At 39.4% G+C, this 19,648-nt stretch overlaps 1 protein-coding gene across 50 annotated transcripts in view; it reads left to right on the forward strand.

Annotated features, from left to right (window-relative positions):
- The first annotated feature begins 1,511 nt into the window (after window positions 1–1,511).
- SCEL (sciellin) overlaps window positions 1,512–19,648 on the forward strand; it is a 111,675-nt gene continuing 93,538 nt past the window's right edge. For 35 of the 50 annotated variants that reach the window (XM_077974491.1, XM_077974492.1, XM_015121257.3 and 32 more), the window contains exon 1: window positions 1,515–1,749. The gene's annotated coding sequence lies outside the window, so the exon portion shown is untranslated. Of the gene's footprint in view, window positions 1,750–19,648 lie in introns of all 50 variants that reach the window. The other 15 variants (XM_077974482.1, XM_077974507.1, XM_077974503.1 and 12 more) reach the window with 2 other exon arrangements.

Here is a 19,648-nt window from a genome sequence, read left to right on the forward strand (position 1 = left end):
TGGTTCATTGCTGGTGTGACATATGAGTGACGATGACCCAGGAAGTTCTGATGACGTGACTTCTCTCAGCAATGTTCTGGGTTTGCTAAGCTTCCTCAAAGCCTCTTTGGCACTTACGGAAGTTGCATTTCAAAACCTGTAACAGGAGTCCCCACCTAGGATGGCTCTTCAGTGCTACTCCTTCCTCCCAGTAGAAGCAACCTTTGTTTTTGTTTGTTTGTTTTGTTTTTTGTTTATTGAGATAGGGTCTCACTCTGTCACCCAGACTGGAATGCGGTGGTGTGATCACAGCTCACTGTGGCTTGGTCCTTCCATGCTCAAGAGACTCTCCTGCCTCAGCCTCCTGAGTAACTGGGAACAAATACATGCACTATCACACCCAGCTGATATTTTATTTTCAGTAGAGATGAGATCTCTCTCACTGTGTTGCCCGGTTTGTCTCAAACTTCTTGGCTCCAGTGATCTTCCCACCTTGGCCTCCCAAAGTGCAAATGAAAGCCACTGCAACTGGCCAGAAGCAACCTTTGACATTGGGTCTACTGCTGCCCTCAGTTATGAGAGAAGTTTCAACCATCCTTTTCACATTTTTTTTTTTTTTTTTTTTCTGAGAGAGTCTCACTCTGTTGTCTAGGCTAGAGTGCAGTGACATAATCTTGGCTCACTGTAACCTCCACCTCCCTGGTTCAAGTGATTCTCCTGCCTCCTCCTGCCAGAGTGGATGAATGGTTCTTCTTGACCATCTAATCACTGTCTACTAAGACTTTAAAACTCTGCATCAACATCACCTTCCAGGTTCTTCCTTCTCTCCCCTATGCGATGCCTGGCATTGAAAATTTCTGTCTATGACTTTATCATGGTATGTTACTGTTATTAAATATAGCTGGGGTTACAGGTGTGCGCCATCACACCCAGCTAATTTCTGTATTTTTAGTAGAGACAGGATTTTACCATGTTGGCCAGGCTGATCTTGAACTCCTGATCTCAGGTGATCCGCCTGCCTCCACCTCCCAAAGTCCTAGGATTACAGGTATGAGCCACCACGCCTGGCCCTTTTTCACATTTTTTTATACATGGATAAATAAGATAGAGATTAGAATTCTTATGTGCTGGGTGTATTTTCCCTTTGATAGTTTTACAAAATATTCTAGGTGTAGAATGTTTGGAACAGACTTCTTTCGTGTTTTCTGATCCTAGGGTTCCTGGGTTTTTGAGAACTTGTTTGTCTTGAAGTTTCCTTTAAGCCATGTACTCCTTGCATGCTTGTCTGTGCCCCTGCCTTCCAGGTACTGTGGGCATATGGGGGTTCCTTCTATTGAGTTTTCAGTTTTATTTTTTGAAAGAGAATGCAAAATAGATTGGGTCCTATGCCACCTTGTCAGTGATATGGTTGTGCATATTGTTGATATCAGTTAAAGGGCAATCACAGGAGCGTATCTATATATATATATATTTGCATAACAAGGCCGTAAGTTAAAGAATTCACCAAACAAAGGCCGTAGGTTCACGAGTGAGACTGTTTTAATTGAACTGGTATTTGTACAAGGTGACACCCTGTTGCATACCACAGACCTCCTCCCTGAGTGACTCAGCCGCTGAGAAAGAAACCTCTGAACTGTTCATTAATACAGTCAGGTAGAGGTTGAGACTCCACTGAATAAACTCTAGGTTCCCATTTCTTTCAGTCAGATCCTCCCAGGGAATCACTACAGGCCGGTTAGCCAAAAAGTCCTGGTTTTCTGCTCAATAGAGGTAAGTTGAATTATACTTGCAAACAGAAATACATCTGCTGTATGTGCACAGCTTTCTCTGTGTTCCTTTCAAATGATTAAAATTAGAACTTACAGTATTATCTTTGTCTTTTCTTCCTATAAATTTTGACAGCCTCCAGCTGACTGTTAGCTCTGCTCTTCCTTGCTGTACTTTTAGGCCACATTGCATTGAACTTCTTGGCAACTTTACACATTACGGGCATCACAGAAATGAGCACCTATTTGATTTTCTGGGTGGGAGCTGTCAGCTGGTGAATCCTGCCACACAAAGGATAATAAATTATTTAAGCGAAGGGACCAGCACCTGCTGGTTTATTTTCTCAAGTGACTATACAAACATTTTTTAAAGGAACTTTCTGTTTTCATAAATGATGCTTTTAGTGAAATAGTGAACTCAAATATTGCTTTATAGTTAATAAGTCATATTTTTTCTCTACTGCTAAAAATATTGCAAGTTGTTGAGCTATGAGAGAGAGAGGTTTATTTTTATGAGGTTTTTGTCTCCACCCTATCTTCCCCAAATAAGAAAATTGCCATTTCTTACTTGAAAGTACCAAGGAGTAAAGGCAGGGTGTGGGGGCAGAATAGGGGTATATATGATCTGTGGGCATCTGGCCAACTTCTCTACAGTATATTCTGCATTCTAACCTAAGGAGTGATTAATATATATGGGGGCAATTTTCAAACTTTATTCATAGCCTAGTCCTGAAAAACCAGTTTTGGGAGACTTTTGGTAAGGATAGAAGAGTTCTTTTGTAATTAATAGTTAAGCTGACTTGTCTGGTTTGTGTTTTTTTTTTTTTTTAATCATTTCTATTTATGATACAGAGCTGTGGAATTCAAATGCAGGGGCCACTCACAGCTTGCAAATTGCAGGTCTGTGTCCTCCAGAGAGGCGCCCCCACAGCATACTTGGCTCTATCTTTAGTACTTGAGTTCTCATGGCTTCCTATTGCTGACCAGGTCACCTGCAGTCTGAGAGGGGTTTAGGCACACCAGTGCTCAGTGCTCATTTCCCAGAGGTTTACCGAAGAATTTTATAACTTGGCTTTCAAGTGTTTATAGTAACCAGAAAACTAAAGCATAGCATGTGTGGGTAATTTTATTTTTCATAAAATGTGATTACATTTAAAACTGTCTTTCACTTCCACAGTTTATAACGTAGATATAGCCTTCCTAATATTTGCAGTGCTCCAGTGTTTAAAGTATCAGAAACATCAATTTGAGAAAACTGAGAAATGACAACAGTAAAAATTTTAGTAAAACATTCAGATGATCCTAAATGTTGGGATATACAGAGAATGCCAACAACAGGTCAGAATTTTTATTGGAATGTTAGCTTCGTGTAAATCTTAGATCTAATTGACTGAATATTTCAACTGAAATGGAGCATAGGCCCATCTAGTCTAATGCCTGAATTTTCTAGATGAGAAAAACAAAGCATAAATGTTAAGTAACTTGTGAAGATCAGAGTAGCAGAACCAGAACATGAAGCCAAATTGCTTGTCTTTTGTCTTACTGAATTTTCTCAATATTTTTTTCAAATACTTTTTATTATAAAATATGTAGTAGCAATAAACGAACCACACTCCATCACAGACTGTGGTTATCCAGCAATATGTGGAAATATTATACTGTGTATGGTGTGACTAAGACATAATGGAAGACGTAGACATATGTTTCCAACTTGTGGCTTGTGGAATCAGTGTTGCCATTTATTATATTTATGAGATTTTCATCTCAGGATCCAGTAGCCCCTCAGCAGGGAGGGGATCTGATGTATGTGTGTTAGCTGTGGTCTGTACAATCAGAACACCCTCGCCCCGAATGCCATTCTGTAGGTGATGCTTACCTGACTGCCTTCTCAGACTACCAGAATTATGATGAAATACCTGAGAGGTTCATATTCCTGGGGACTATGTAAACAAAACAAAGAATATGTTTTGAATGACTGAGCTCATACTGTGGAATGAACTAAGCAGTCAACTTAAGCAAACATTGTTTAACTGAGAGCATCCTATATGGTTCAGGCATCAACTCCCACCATTTCTTAAGAGTGAGGGGATCAAATCTTTGGCCCTGCAGTCCAAGGGAAATCTTTATTGGTTTCACTTGGCTTCACTTTCTGTCATTATCCTGCTTCTAGACCATTTGTTGATCATTTTCCATTTGCTCTGGCTAGGGACTTTGAAATAAAGATTTTTATATATTAATTGCTGCATACATAGCTGGAGTTGTTCCAAGTTCACTTCTGAATCAAAAGTCATTTTTGTTGTTGCTTTTTTTTTTTTTTGAGATGGAGTCTCGCTCTTTTTGCCAGCCTGGAGTGCAATGGCACGATCTTGGCTCACTGCAGCCTCCGCCTCCCATGTTCAAGTGATTCTCCTGCCTTAGCTTCTCGAGTAGCTGGGACTACACGTGTGCACCTGACTAATTTTTGTATTTTTAGTAGAGACGGGGTTTCACCATATTGGCCAGGCTGGTCTCGAACTCCTGACCTCAGGTGATATACACGCCTCGGCCTCCCAAAGTGCTGGGATTACAGGCATAACCAATGCACCTGGCCTTAATCAAAAGTCTTTATCAGTTATATTCCTTAAGTGTTTCCAGCTTACCACTGTACAAATGGTAAACTGTGATTTTTCCACGAACTTGTGATTTTGGGGCTTGGGAGAAGCTCTTCCTTACATGGATGCTTTGCCAAATGACAGCTACATTTACTAGACTTTCATTTCATGTTGATTACTAAATTTTTTAAGGATATGAGTCATCTTTTTATTGTAATACTTAACTGGAAGAGTGAATTTTATAGCTATCTATTAAATGACAACTGGTTTGCTTCTAGATACAAGAACTGATCGTCCTGAATCCTCATTGTAATAGTATAATTGAGAGCTCTAAAAATCTAAATAATTTATTCTTTGTCTGTAGACCCAAGTTTCCCTGACTCTAAAATGTGATTACGTATCCTTCATATGAAACCTCCTGGGGAAAGACAGTGAACTATAAGCCATGTTTTTCAAATTGAGATATATACATCCCAGGAGACTGTGTCAATATTCTAGAAAATGCAATACAATTATGAAATAAGCATGGCACATGTCTGTATGGGGAGCTAATTTTTGTTAAAAAACTTTGGAGAAAACTATCCCTACTGCCCTGCCCTCTCGCCAGTTCTCCCCAGGGTTCCCTCTTTTGTAATTAGAAATGCTGTGTGTAAAAGTTTAAAAGAAATTTGTATACAAATTCATGCAGGGATCTGAAATCTAGATAGACTTGAATTTGAACCACGATCCCATGTGGACAAACGGTGACATGTATGAGTATGTCTAACTCACAGCACCAGCAGATAAAAAGAAAAACTAGGATTCTTGCTGAATAATTAATAGATACATAAAGTTATATAATGGTGTATTATATACATATTTTATAATACACATAGCATATTACATAATGGGACACATATGTATAATATGACTCACAATAGCACAAAAATATAGAAATCTAGAAAAAATCTCTACAAGAAAAATTTAAAATCCAGATTTAAAAAATAACAACATTTTATAGTAAGACATAAAGGTCAAAGTTGACCTTAAATGTCAGTTCTTCCCAAACTCTTTTATAGAATCTGTACAATTTTAGTCAAAAGTTCCAAGAATATTTATTTTGGAACCTTAGACAATAATTTAAAGTTATCTTAAAGAAATGAATAAATGAGAATAGCTGATAGAATTTCTAAAAAGGAAATTAATGAAGGGTGCTGTGCTACTAGATATTAAAAATGTATGTATCAGAAAAACACAATAATAAAAGTAGTTTGTTTTTATTGTAAGAAACTAAAGACAGATTTCTTGAGAAAAACAGCCACAAAGCACATTTGAGAATATGTAAGAATTTAAAGTGTGACAAAGGATGAATCATGTATCAATGAGAAAGGGATTTATTCTCCCATTACCAAAGTAAATCCACATGGATTAGAGAGATTACATAAAACAACAAAATATATTGTAAAAATTAAAAGAAAAGTAAATATTTAGTTAACCTCATGTTTGTCCAACAAATATTCCTCTAGAACTGATTATGTACCAGGTACTGTGATAAGTTTTGAAAATCAACTGTGGAGAAGATGGGCTTCGCCACTACTCTTAAGATGTACAGTGTGTGAGTGTGTGCGAGTGTGAGTGTGTGAGTATGTGTGTATATGCGCGTGTTGGGGGTGGGGGAAGATTATTTAGCCACACACACAGACAGTCTTAGGTGATGTTATGGAAAGAAACTCTTTGCTATTTGAACACACAGTAGGGCTCATAACTTAGCCTGGGGAGGAAGGAGTGGGGCAAGTGGCGATGGCATCATGGAATGATTCCTGGAGGATATAGAATGTGTGATCTGGAAGGTGAATGGAAGTCTTTCCTGAAGGAAAAGGAGGGGTTGAGGGAAGTTCAGAAAGAAGAGTGTTTCAGGCATAGATAGAATAAGCAATAGCTCACAGGTGATCAAAAGGATGGAGCACCAGACACTGGAAGGAGTTGCTATGGCTGAAGCCAGAGTGTGAGTGGGGAGCGGGAAGCAATGAGGCTGGAGAGTATGGCCTTGTTAAAAATTCGATTTTATCCTGACAGAAATGGAACACCCCTGAACAGCTTTAAGCAAGGTGATGACTACTTTGGCACCAGTGAGGAGAATGGATTAAAATTGAGGAAGTCTGGAGACTTAGAATGTAGCTGGGAAGCCGTTGGAATAGTCAGGAGATTACGGTAGTTTGAATTGGTGTCTTGGAAATAGAAAGATACATAACAAGAGATATTGAGTTATAGGACTTGACGATTGCTTGGACTTCGAGGTCAGAAAGAAGATTGATGGATGGTCTACAAAGATGGCTTTTAAAGAGTGAAAGTGGAAGAAATTATAAAGGGAAAAATAGGGAATGCAAAATCGAAAGCTCCTGATACAAAATTATAATTAGAAGCTAAATGAAAAACTAGGAAAGTAAAGATGAATGTTCCTGACATATAAAGAAAATGAGAAATCAGTAAGAAATATATAATAATTGTCAATGGATAATTTATAAAATAAGCAAAAAATGCCCTGTAAAGTGAAGACAAATATGCAAGTAAAACAAAATGATTCTACTTTCACTTATTATGTTATTAAAAAGATTAATGAATGATAATTCTAAATGCTGGCAAATGCATAGACACTCATGCTGCTGGTGGATGATAAACTACTATACGATTTATGGAAAGAAACTGGACAATAGGGATCAATAATATTTTAGAAATAATACATCTTGGCAAGCAATTGCACTTCTAGGATCCATTCAAAGAAAATAATCAGATACTTGGTGAAAGACTTTTATATGGTTTTTTAGAAACAACAGAGGAATGATGTTACATTAATAAATAAAATGGGCTGGGCGCGGTGGCTCACATCTGTAATCCCAGCACTTTGGGAGGCCGAGGCAGGCGGATCATGAGGTCAGGAAATCGAGACCATCCTGATTAACACGGTGAAACCCTGTCTCTACTAAAAATATAAAAAATTAGCCGGGTGTGGTGGCGGGCGCCTGTAGTCCCAGCTACTCGGGAGGCTGAGGTGGGAGAATGGCGTGAACCCAAGAGGCAGAGCTTGCCGTGAGCCAAGATCGCACCACTGCACTCCATCCAGCCTGGGTGACAGAGCAACACTCCGTCTCAAAAAAAAAATAAAAAATAAAAAATAAATAAATACATAAATAAATAGATAAACAAAATGAGATATTTTGTAGCTGCAAAATAAATATTTAAATATTCTTAAATGGCATTGGAAAAATGCATATCAGTAGGCTCTAAGTGGGCAAAGAAAAACCCTGGAAGAAAATTGCTGTGATTGATTAAAGGTGTCTGATTTTTTTTTTCTTTCTTTATGCTTTCTTGTATTTTCCACATTTTATATATACTTTCTTGTATTTCCACATAAGTTCTAAATATAATGAGAAAGATTTATATTGTGTAAAATTGGGATAGAGAATAGCTACATGCCAGAGCTTTCGTGAATATGAAATCCAGTAAAGTATTTAAGATAACTAACAGGGTTTTGGCTCATAGTCTATGGTCAAAATTTGAGTTTTTAGTCATTTAACTTGTATTTTCAGCTAGAACTGAAAATAGCCCCTCGTGGGGCTCAGGTGATAGATAACTTTTATTGGATAGCTTTTTTAATCAATGAATGTTAGACCAGTGTTTTTTGTAAAATGAAATAAATAATTATAGGTCACTATTCACATTAAAGCTTACTGTTATCATTCTGCAGAAAAGATGGGCCATAAGAAAAAGAGCTGGTGAGGGTTGCGTATTAAAAACCAGAATCAGGCAGAGGCAGGCGGATCACGAGGTCAGGAGTTCGAGACCAGCCTGACCAACATGGTGAAACTCCGTCTCTACTAAAAATACAAAAATTAGCCAGGCATGGTGGTGCGTGCCTATAATCCCAGCTACTCAGGAGGCTGAGGCAGGAGAATAGCTTGAACCCCAGAGGTGGAGGTTGCAGTGAGCCGAGATCATGCCATTGCACTCCAGCCTGGGCTACAGAGCAAGATTCCGTCTCAACAAGCAAACAAACAAACCCCAGAATCAACAGTGAGAAAATTGTATGGTAGGGTCTTTCATTTGTGCTACATTCTGGACTCTGTTTCACCATCAGTAAACAAGTTTCCCAATGCTAAGCTTAGATTGTGAGGTTGTGTGACTGAAGAAATAGCTGCTTTCTAACCATCGCAGAAGGCTAAATGAATCTCAGCCTAATGATTTTTGGATTTCCTTTTAGGCTGTGTATTCAGGCTAAACACAGTTGTTTGTTTCTGAGAGATCATTTAAAAATGGATTTAAATAGATTTGTTAATATTACACTTCATGAAGCACTGTTTGTTTTCCCCTTACATATATTTCTTGTACTTTTAGGTGGTAATTAGTTGTTTGATGGTTTGTTTTATTTATCTTCCAAAAAATAATGCTTCTGGTTATTGGTCTGTAATTATAGAGCCCCTCTTATACTTCTACTGAAAATGGTTTTATGGCATTTGTCCTTTTCCAGTTCCTAGGGATTTTCGCTGTTTCATTGATTTCTGGGAAACAAGTAGTGGTGGGGTTGGCACTGTTACTGCGCCCTGAAACCCTCAGGACATTTTCAGAAGCAAAAGTGAATACCACCAGGGCGATTTGCCACCCTGTGTCATTTTCTAGACCCCTTTTCTGTATTTGTTCACTTATTCTACTTTAGCTTTTTTGCATTCTCCATCACTAAAGAGATTTGCCCTGGGCAACTATTGACATTTGGTCTTTCATAAAGATAGTAATTTATAAAAATATACTAGAAGCTTGATAAATTGATTGAAAGATTTTGGTTTAGTTAAAATATCCAAATGTCACTCTATGTAGATCTCATGATACTTTGGTAAAATGGTCAAAGAAAGTCTGCTCCAATTCTTCTTTGCTGTTGAGCTCCACCATGGATCTCTATTGTTGCCATCTTTATGTCCATGAGTACCCAATGTTTAGTTCCCACTTATAAGGGGAAACACTTGGTATTTGGTTTTCTGTTTCTGCATTAATTCGCTTAGGATAATGACCTCCAGCTGCATCCATATTGTTGCAAAGAACATGGTTTCATTCTTTTTTTATTCACCACTTTTTAGTCTAGTAAATTTCTTCCTGTTAATTCCTTTTTGTTTCTCGGGCTTCTGAGATAGGTACTCTCGTGTCAGGTTGATTTGAGTTTGAAACTCAACTGGGCGATTCACTAGTTATGTAACCTCAGGCAAACTAGTCATCTTGAGACTCTTTCCAGAAAAAAAAAAAACTGCCTACATTTCGCCCACTGCCCACATTTCCAACTCCTGCCCTATCCTTCTGCAAAAAGACTCTGACTTCACTGAAACCATTCATCATTAAGTTTCATGTAAAGAACAAGTATAATAATAGTAACAACCTAAAGGCATGTAAGGCTTAAATGAGACAACACCTGTGAAATATAAGCTCAAAATAGTTATTATTATTGTGGGACCCCAAATCTAAACAGTCAGAATTGAAGTCCTCGTTTTTTCTCTTTTCTTCCATCATCCTTTATTTTGCTAATTTAGTTTCTGCTGCACTTTTTTTTGTTTTTCTTTTCTGCCTTATTTCTCCTATTCCTTTTCCTCTATGAGCCCTTCTTTAACCAATTTTAGTTTCTTTGTTCACACAATCTTTCTTAAGAGAAGGTTAGCAGGGAGTGCTAAAGACTTCCTCAGGTAAGCCAAGAGGCATTATGTCCTTGGGTGGGAAGGGAAGAGTGAGATTTTAAAAGTCTTCATGCTGAGAGAACCCAAAAGATGACGAAGATTCTAGCTGAGCTGGGAACTGGCCCAGGAAATTCTTGGCACTGGGACAGGAAGAGCGGGGCTGCGATCGTGCTGGGGGACTGAAGTGAAAGTTGGCTCAGGGAATTATTGGCATGGGGACAAGAGGAGCTGGGGCTCAGATTGGGCTGGTGGGGGGAGCGGCAATTGGGTCACCTAATGGACGTAAATGCTCCCAGAGGAAGTGCTCTTATTAGAGATAGAAAATACTGAAGGAAATTGATTAAGGGCATGGAGAGATGAGGAGAAGCTGAAAAGAAGACAAATGTAAGAAATAGGAGATGCTGATAGTTTCAAATGCATACGAAAAGAGCTAAGAAAGTTGATTGATTTCATGATTTAGAACTTGAGCAGTGATTTCATGTAAAACCTAAAGACAAATGTCCTTGGGCAGAAGCAGTAGGCAGCAGATAAAACTAGCTGTTTCTGGTGTTTGGCCACAAAGAGGAAATGAAAGATGGGCCAGTAATTGAAAATATTTTTTCCCTCTCTCCTCATAGACTTTGACTTTGTGATTTCACATCATAATTTTCAACACATGCATTCAGTGCTTCATAGGTAAATGGTTTTCTACTTCCCAGCATAGGAGAGACAGCGTTCACACATCTTTTCTCATAATATTACACTTCTAAAACACAGTTGCTGGTGTCTGTAATCAGTAGGCATATGTACTGGCAACAGTCTTTTGAGAAGCCAAGATTAGAGTTTCATCTTTTTTGTGAGAAGCTAAAAACCTAATTGGAATGAAACTGAAATGTGGCGCTTAGAAATAAATCCAATCAGCTGAACTGGAGTCCAGTCGGGAACCATGTCAAGCCACTTCTGGCTGCAGTGTGGTCATCGGAGAGTGAGTTTTGAGGCTGAGCTGTCAGGAAATGTTGGGGCCGTCATTCATTCCTGCTGTTCCTCTCACCTGTTCTCCCATGAGCATCCATCATCTGGGACTCCAAGCATTTCTCTGAGTGCCTGATATGGGTCATATCACATGGCACTTTGAGGTACATATAGTATCACTTACGGAAAAGAGCTCTGGCGCTGCAGTCACACACACCTAACTGCAGTTTCTGATTCTTCCTCTAACTGTGTACTTTGGGCAGGTTATTTCACCTCTCCGAGGTTTGGACTCCCATAATTATAGATAATAGTACTGACCTGGAAGGATTAAATAAGACAATGTGCATAAAACATGTGGTACAGCAGGTGGTACATGGTAGGGGCTTAACATGTGACCCTTCTTGCTAGGAACATTGAACACATATGTTTTGTTGATACAAGAATCACACATCCTTGCAATTACATGTGAATTTTGAGGAGTGACATTCACCACTACCAAAACTAGAAAGAAAAAAAAAAAAGAATCACACATATCATTTGTAGACTCCTGTCAACTTTTGGACCTTTTATTTGCTGCATGATGGCTTCGTGACATGGAGGAAGAGCATTAGGCTTAAGTAACAAAAAAAAAAAAAAAAAAAAAAAGAAAAAGAAAAAAGAAAAGGAAAATAAATCTCTTAAACAAACGAGGAGGTTTATTTTTCTCTTGGAAGGAGAAACTCAGAGATAGATAATACAGGGCTCTTGTGGCAACTCTATGACACTGTCAAGGAACCAGGTCCCTTCTAACTTCCTGCTCTGCTATTTTTCGTGTGTGAATTTAGTCCCTATGGTTGCCCACAGTCCCTAAGGTCCAAGAGGACTGCTCCTCCCTCCTGCAAGCCAACTTAGTTTCAGAAAAGAGTGGAGGAGCACAAAAGCACACATTCTTCCCAGGGACTTCCACTTCAATTGTAATAGTCAGAACTACAAATGTGTCTACTGCTAGCTTCAGAGAGCCTGAGAAATGTGGCTTTAGCTATCAGTAAGAAAGAAGGGGAGAATGGATATCAGATATGCCGTCATTGTCTGCTATAAGTCTCTACTTGGAAATCTCCAGATCATCATGACTGGACCTTTCCTTACTGTCCTCTCCCATTGGAACATACCGCCCCCAGCCCCCCCCCCCAAATTTAAGATAAATCTTAAACATTAAAAAAAATGTGAGTAACATTTGTAATTTTAAAGAGAGAGGCATGGCATTCTGGAATAATTCTTAAAATAAAAATTTAGATTTACCCCAAAATCTACAGTAATGATTACTAACTGTTTTAAGAATGAAAATTCATTTTTAAAATAAAAACATTCATGATGTTTTACATATAAGACTAATTATATTTTCAGTAATTTACTGGTTGACAAAAGGGTATGATGGATTTGGTATAAAAATGCTTGGATGCTGAGTGCAAAAGGATTTGCAAGCAGACCCTTTGCAATGAACTCAGTGCCACTGCCTTCCATCCCTCACTCCCTCATCCTCTGCCCATCTGGAGGTCTGCACCCAGGGTTATGTACCATACTGGGAGGGCTGAAGTCTTAATCAACTCTCGGATCATCAGAAATTCCTGCAAAAAGATGTGTAGAGGAAAACAGGTATCTCTTCATCATTTTATGTTTAGGGATAGCTCCAATCAGACCCCGCATTCTGCCATAGGGTCTGATATTTTCATGCTTTTGTCAGCTAGGTGTTTTCCTGAAGACCTGGTTAAATGAAAACCAGTGAAATAAGACGTTTGAACAAGCTCATGGGCCTTACCCTCTTTCTCTCTGTTAATGACTAGCCCCAGGTATCCTATAAACACCCCCACTGGCTTCATCCCAAAACTTCTGGGATATTCCCTAAGAATAGTTTCTGGTAAACCCACTTTCTTTCTCTGGGACATCCCAGCTGCCTCTTCCATAGTACATAGCTCTTTGGCCAAAAACCCAGATGGTTGCTGTGTTTTAAATTTTCTTTGGTATTCTACCCATATCCCACCTCAGTCCTCCTCTGACCTAGGCTTCTGCTGCCCTTTTAGGGTCTGCGAGGTAGGGAGGAAAGTTCAAACAATAAAATGCTTTAGATGATTTTATAGGAATTTGTAATTTACAAAGCATTATCTCATTTAATTTCCATAACAACCTTTTAAGATTGCTATAACTTCCTCTTTGCAGAGGCAGAAGCAGAGACTTGGTCCAAGTAGCTAATGAGTGATGAAGCTGGGACACACACAATCTGGGACTTTCTTGCTCAAGGGCTGTCAATCATTTTTCCTCCTATGCTACTGCAAACACATTAGGTTGTCACCTGTTCAGGCACATTTTACTTCAGATTGGCTAGTAGACAGAAAGATCCTGAGGCCTTGAAGGTCAGATGAATTTTGAGGGTTTGAGGGAGATGGAAAGTTCTGGAGCATAAAGGGAAGCTAAGGATAAGATGTAATGGGGAAAAGAAGGGTGTTGACATTAAGATGGGCAGGAAGTCTGTATAAAGATCAGCGTGTATCTTTAACTCTCTGATAGGATTTGGCTCTGTGTCCCCACTCAAATCTCACCTTGAATTGTGAGAGTCCCCACATGTCGTGGGAGGGACTTGGTGGGATATAATTTAATCACGGGGGTGGGGTTTTTCTCATGCTGTTCTCGTGATAGTGAATAAGTCTCGTGAGATCTGATGGCTTTATGAAGGGCAGTTCCCCTGCACATGCTCTCTTGCCTGCCCTCATGTAAGATGTGACTTTGCTTATCATTTGCCTTCTACCATCGTCGTGAGGTCTCCCCAGACATGTGGAACTGTGAGCCAATTAAACTTCTTTCCTTTATAAATTACCCAGTCTGGGGTATGTCTTTATTAGCAGCATGAGAACAGACTAATACACTTTCTAAAAGAAAATAAGGGAAATTTTCACAAGCAGAGGATATTTGTTCAGGGAGGCTGGCATAAATAGCATGAGTAGAAGAATATGGCATGCATAAGATAAATTTATGTGTTTTAATGAGTGTAAGTATGTTTTCTAAAAACTGAATTCTAATTTTATAGCTATAGGGATAGCTCTTTATGTTGTATACTTATAAGTAAATTATTTATATATAGACTGTATTTACTAACTATATACTACATATGTAGTTTATGTATTTTATCTTTTATTGATATAAAATATTTTACATATTTGTGGTATACATGTGTGTTACATGCATAGGGTGTATAGTGATCGTGTCAAGGTATCCATTACCTGAATGTTTAACGTTTTTATGCATTAGCTTCATTTTGAGTCTTCTGGTTACTTTGAAATATACGTAATGTTGTTGCTTACTCACCCTAGCCTGATATCAAACATTAGAGCTATTACTCATAACCAACCTCTCTTCATTCCCCTTTCCACCCATACTCCTACCTGTCTCTGGTATCTATCATTCTACTCTCCACTTCTATGAGATTAAGTTTTTTAGCTCCCACATATGAATGAGAACATGCAGCACTTGTCCTTCTGTGCCTGGCTTATTTCACTTAACATAGTGTCCTCTGGTTCCATCCATGTTGCTACAAATGACAGGATCTCATTCTTTTTTATGGTCGAAGAGTATTCCACTGTGTATAGTTCCATTGTGCATATATACCCTATTTGCTTTATCCATTTGTCTGTTGATGGGCACTTAGGTTGATTCAATATCTTTGCTATTGTGAATAGTGCTGCAATAAACACGTGAGTGCAGGTATCCCTTTAATATACTGATTTCTTTTCTTTGGGATAGATACCTAGCAGTGGGATTGCTGGATCGTATGGTAGTTCTATTTTTAGTTTTTTGAGAAATGTTCACACTATTTTGCATAGAGGTTGTACTAATTAATATTCCCACCAACAGTGTATGAGAGTTCTCTTTTCTCTGCATCCTTGCCAGCATCTGTCATTTTGGTCCTTTTAATAATAGTCATTCTAACTGGGGTAAGATGGTATCTCATTTAGTTTCGATTTGCCTTTCTTTGATGATTAGTGGTGTTGAGCATTTTACCTGTTAACTATTTGTATGTCTTTATATGTAATATATATTTTAAAATAGCATGTGCTCAATTGAAATAACAGAACACACTACCCAATGGTTCCATGTTTTGGTAACATGGTAGAATATCACATTCTCTTATTGTCACATAATCTGCTATACCCCATTGTTAATTCACATAGACATGCTCTTGCCTGGGATTGACTTTATCCTTGCAACTCTCATTCTGCTTTCCTGTACAATAGGATGACTCTTCTTAAACCACAAGTGGGAACTAAGATCCAATCAGAAGACAGAAAGTTTTAAACTAGGATGTTCCTGAATATGTGTGTTTATATTATTTATGTGGTTTCTGTTTGTGAGTTCCACAGAAGCCTAGGCCTGCTTGTCTCTATTGTATAAATTTGACAGCTTCTTGCATAGTTCAGGGTCAGAGAGCATATTTTCAGGCCACAATGATGAATGATCCATGGGTCACTCACGGCACCAGTTTAACATTTAGGAGTTGATACAGATGCATACCAGGGAGGGCTCAATTGTTAGCGGTGTATGGAGGTGCACAAATCCTCATGGGACTGGGATAATCTTGTGAAATATAATCTGATTGCATTTTATTCTGGCAAAACCACACGGGACATATAAGAGTGTCTTTTCTGCCTCTCTAGCTCAAAGACGGCCTGGCCTGCTGCCAGTTTTTGTTTCTGGAGTTGAGATATAATTTACATACCATAAAATTCACCATTTTAAAGTGTAAAATTCAGTGCTTTTTAAAAAATGTATTCACAGCTGGGTGCGGTGACTCACACCTGTAATCCCAGCACTTTGGGAGGCTAAGGCAGGTGGATTGCTTGAGGCCAGGACTTTGAGAACAGCCTGGCCAACATGGCAAAACTCCATGTCTACTAAAAACACAAAAATCAGCCAGACGTGGTGGCACACACCAAGCTACTCAGGAGGCTGAGGCACGAGAATTGCTTGAACCCAGGAGGCAGAAGTTGCAGTGAGGTGAGATCGTGCCACAGCACTCCAGCCTGGGTGAAGAGTGAGACTCTGTCTAAAAAAAATATATATGGATAGATAGATATTATTAATATAATAAATATAAAATATATAATATGACATATTATTTTATATTTATCATATTATAATAATTACATATTACATATTATATTATTAAATATATATTATATTTATTATTTAATAAATATGTAATATATAATATATTACTTTATATTTATTATGTTATATATATATTCGCAAGATTGTGCAACCATCACCACCATCTAATTCCAGAGTATTTTAATTTTACCCCAAAAAGAAACCCATTCCCTTTAGCAGTCACTCTTCATTCACCTCTCCCCCTAACCCCTGGAAAACACTAATCCACTTTCTTTTCTATGGATGTGACTGTTCTGTACGTTTCATATCAATGGAACCGTACAGTGTGTCCTCTTCTGTGCCTGGCTTCTTTCATTTAGCTTAATGTTTCAAGTTTCATTCACGTTGTAGGATGCATCAGTGTTTTGTTCCCTTTTATGCTGAGTAATATTCTGTTGCACAGAGATACCATGCTGTGTATCCATTCATCCACTGATGGACATTTGGGTCATTTCTACTTTTTGGCTGTTATGTGCTACCATGACCATTCACGTACAAGTTTTTGTGTGGACATGTTTTTAACCTAAGGAATATTGGGGAATACACAGAGAAGCCTGTCCTGTGAAGGTTTGTTTGTTGCAGCAGTTCATTGAGAGGCTGCCCTGGTACCAAGCACTTGACGGAGGTCATGGGACTTCCAAGGAGTGAGATGCCCAGCACCAGGCAAGCCCCTGCATCCACGTTCCTGCTCTCGTTCTAACACCAGGGCAGCAGCCTAGTCTTGCAGTGACTACTGATGGGCATTAGTGCTGTTTGCTGAGGAGGGCGTGGCTTGGTTTGGAAGCCCGACACAGCCCCTTAACACCTTGGACATGTTTCATCCTCTCTCTGAGCTCCAGTAGTCTGACCTGGGAGTTGGAGGTACCAAGAGCCACCCCGCAGAGTTTATGTGAAAAATGAGAGACAATGCTTCGGAGGTACCCTGTTCAGGGCAGGGACTCGACCTGTGGATCTTTATTCTAATAGCAATTATCCTGTGCAATAAACCATTTGAAGACACGGAGGGCACAGATCAGGTGCAGTGTGGACCAAAGCTCTTTGAATGACTTGGCTATCTTATAACTCTTCAAATTACTTTTTTCATAAGGATTCCATAGTTTGCTCAGGCTGTTATAACAAAATACCACAGATGGGTGACTTGAAAAACAGAAAATCATTGTCTCACAGTTGTGGGGCCTGGGCATCCAAGATCAAGGTATTGGCAGATTTGGATTTCTCCTGAGGCCTCTCTCCTTGGCCTGCAGATGGCCACCTTCTTACTGTATCCTCAAAGTGGCCTTTCCTCTGCTGTCTCTTTGTGTTTCTAAATTTTCTCTTCTTACAGGGTCACCAGTCAGGTTGAATTAATGCCCACCCTAAGGACATTGTTTTAACTTAATCACCTCTTTTTTATTTATTTATTTTATTTATATTTTATTATACTTCTAGATTACATGGCACAACATGCAGGTTTGTTACATATGTATACATGTGCCGTGTTGGTGTGCTGCACCCATTAACTCGTCATTTACATTAGGTATATCTCTTAATGCTGTCCCTCCCCTCTCTCCCCCACCCCACAACAGGCCCGGGTGTGCGATGTTCCCCTTCCTGTGTCCAAGTGTTCTCATTGTTCAATTCTCACCTATGAGTGAGAACAGGCGGTGTCTGGTTTTCTGTTCTCGCGATAGTTTGCTCAGGGGCATGGATGTAACTTAATCACCCCTTTAAAGGCCCTATCTTCAAATATAGTCACTTTCTGAGATACAAGCGATGGAAACTTCAACATATGAATTTTGGAGGAACATGACTTGGCCAATAACAAGCACCCGGGGAAGACCTACTCTTTCCCAGCTGCTGGGAATAGAAGGAAAACATTTAGGCCTTGCCCACTAGAAACACAGTCTCTTGGGAGGGACAGAAAAATAAGCAGGTAATTGTAAAACACCCTTTCTCCATTTACCCTGTCTTTTGTCTCACAATTGCATTACTGTCTCTGCCGATGTATCACTAATTATGCAATCAGCATTTTGACCACCTGAGAATTCTAGTGCAATCAACTGAGAACTCTCCAGGTCTTTATCGGCTAAGAGGAAAAAAAATATATCAGAGCCCATTTAGAAACAGGAAAAAGGTTAGCCAAAAGTCCTGAGACACACTCCCAGAGAGAGGCAAAATAGTCACTAGTTGAGCTTTAAGTTTGCCTTTAGGTGCTTCTTTACCTTCATTTTACCAGAGGTTATCTATGCAGCCTCTAAACATAGCCAGCCAGGGGATCCCTGACACTTCTGGTGTGCCCAGCTGCCCAAGTTCAAGTCTGTTCCATCCCATCCCACATCCAACCATACCTCTCCTATGTCTTTGCTCTCTGCTTGCCAAGGTAATGGAGTATGGAGTTAAAAATTATCAAGCACCTACTGTGTGCTGGGCAATAATTAGACACTTTACATATATTATCTAGTAATATTTGAACCTCATAATGTTCCTATTTCATCTCATTATACAAATAAGAGACCTGAGCTAATAACATACCTAAGGTGACACAGTCAGTAAACAGCATCACTTAGATGCAGTTCTTTCTAACTCCACTAAGACCTTCAGAATCAGCTATTCATGCAGCGAACAGCTGCTGGTCCCTGAGAAGGTAATGGTCATGATGAATACATTGGTTCTTAATCCACGTCTTAGGTTAGGTTTCCCAGAAGCCACTTCTGAGAGGCATTTGGGTGCTTTTGAGTTATTGAGGGTGTGCTTTCAGGAGAGAGGCAGGGGAAGGCCAGGGAAGGAAGTGAGCAAGGATGTGCACTCTGCTGGCTGATCTACAGCCAGATCCCAGCTCTGAAGTGCAAGTCACTGGATAAAATTGATTCTATCTTGAGGCAAAGGACTGACCTTTTTTATCCCGGTCAGTCAGCCACTGGCTCCAGGTTGTAGTGAGTGGGGAGGCTGTGCAACCAGCCAGGCAGAGTGAAGGGCAAATCCTCAGGGAAGGTGCAGTCATGAGCCTGTAGCTGCCAAGCTTCAGACTGGTGAGGGGGAGCTGGTCTGGACACTTACAGCCTCCACCTCTGATCTTCTGCAGTGCTACTGACATTCTAAGAAGCGACCCCAAGGAAAATAATACCTTGACCCAGAGAAGTGTGTCTTTTCTGCTTCAGGTCCTATGGCAAGTTGTTGCAGGAAATACTTTCGCATTAGAGGATAGGAAGTGGGGGCTTTTAGAACCCCAAGTTATACCTATAGACAGTTGTCCGATAATATTTCCTTAAGTCCAATAGCATTTGATCGTTTAACAAAGTGGGTTTTTTGTGTACATTATTCATTTGATCATCACAGCAACTTAGGAAGTAGATGGCAGGTTTCAATAGCTTCATTTTGCAGGGAGATTAAGTGGTTCATTTTCCAGACATTGAGTGTGATAAATATGGACCTAAAACTTGCTTCTGACTTGAGCTTGAATGCCCCTCCTATGTTCCATGCACAGTCTGGGTGAGATGGACACTGGAAAGGACATAAT

The sequence above is a fragment of the Macaca mulatta genome, chromosome 17 (genome assembly GCF_049350105.2).
Source record: "Macaca mulatta isolate MMU2019108-1 chromosome 17, T2T-MMU8v2.0, whole genome shotgun sequence".
NCBI classification, from domain to species: domain Eukaryota; kingdom Metazoa; phylum Chordata; class Mammalia; order Primates; family Cercopithecidae; genus Macaca; species Macaca mulatta.